Source organism: Propithecus coquereli, unplaced genomic scaffold (genome assembly GCF_000956105.1).
Source record: "Propithecus coquereli isolate 6110/MARCELLA unplaced genomic scaffold, Pcoq_1.0 Scaffold164, whole genome shotgun sequence".
Taxonomy (NCBI): domain Eukaryota; kingdom Metazoa; phylum Chordata; class Mammalia; order Primates; family Indriidae; genus Propithecus; species Propithecus coquereli.
Genome location: NW_012140969.1, coordinates 1,862,799 through 1,864,163, shown reverse-complemented (window position 1 = coordinate 1,864,163; position 1,365 = coordinate 1,862,799).

The window sequence follows — 1,365 nt, the reverse complement described above, 5'->3', positions numbered from 1 at the left end:
AAGAGCGATTATAATTTCTCATGCCTGGCCGGTTTCCTCCACCGTGCTAGGACACACCTATTTTTCAGCCTTATTGAAACCTTGCAAGGTAAGTTTCTTCAACCCCATTTGACAGATGAGCAAACTCCAAACAATGAATACCTGGCTCCAGTGTCAGGGCCAGGCTTCAGGTCCCGGGGCCGGAGGAGACACCGACATCTGGTCCCTCTGGAGTCTGGAGAGACCAGGCCTACATTGCCTCCCCCGCGGGGTCTGCATTCTTGGCTGGGGGCAATACCAGGACCCAGTTTGTGCCCATAAAAGGCTCCAGGCGCGCTGGCTTCGGGCCCCCAAGTCCCCAGGCACATTCCAGACCCCTGCACGGAGGGCTGGCCACGGGGCGGCGCGGGGAGGGGGCGTCTGGTGTAGGAACGGCGCGCCACCTTCCGGGAGACCTTGGAACTGCAGGCACCCGCGAAGACAGCGGTTTTTTGGGGACCGCTGCTGACCCAGCCTGGGGACCTAAGTCTCCGCGTGCTAAGCTCACACTGCCTCTGCAGACACATGCACGAGAAACCAACCTATTTCCAGGAACATAGACACACGCGAGCCTGGGGTCGCCGTCCCTGGTCGCTCCCAGGACTGAATCCAATTCTCTGCTGTACGCGATGCCCCTACCTACACGTAGGCTGGGCTACTTTGCAGCCTCTTCAGACATCCTACTCCATTTTTCGGTGGGTTGGTGGTGTGATGGTAGAGGAATTATGGATTTTCTACAAAATTCAAAAAGCACCCAGTTCCCCTTCTGGGGCGCAATCACTGTGGGATTCCTGGGGAACTTCCAGAGCTCCTCTGTGGGTTCATAAGCTGATGTATAAATACATCTCCTGTCTTTTTATACAAATTTAGCACTGTTCTGCAACCTGCTTTGTTCATTTAATAGTATATCTTGGAAATTTTTGCACATCCACGCATTTTGTAACGTCTTGCTGTCTTAGTTGGCTTGAGCTGCCACAACAAATACCCTAGCCTGGGTGGCTTAAACAACAGAAATTTGTTTTTCATAGTCCTGGAGGCTGGGAGATTCAAGATCAGAATGCCAGCATGGCCGGGGTCTGGTGAGGGCTCTGGTCCTGTGTCACTGTGTCCTCACATGGCAGAGAGAGACCAAGAGCTCTGTTTCTCTGGTGTCTCTTCTTATAAGAACACTAATTCTGGCTGGGTGCGGTGGCTCACGTCTAGCACTCTGGGAGGCTGAGGTGGGAGGATCGCTTGAGGTCAGGAGTTCGAGACCAGCCTGAGTAAGAGTGAAACTCTGTCTCTACTAAAAATAGAAAAATTAGCCAGGCGTGGTGGCATGTGCCTGTAGTCCCAGCTATTGAGGGA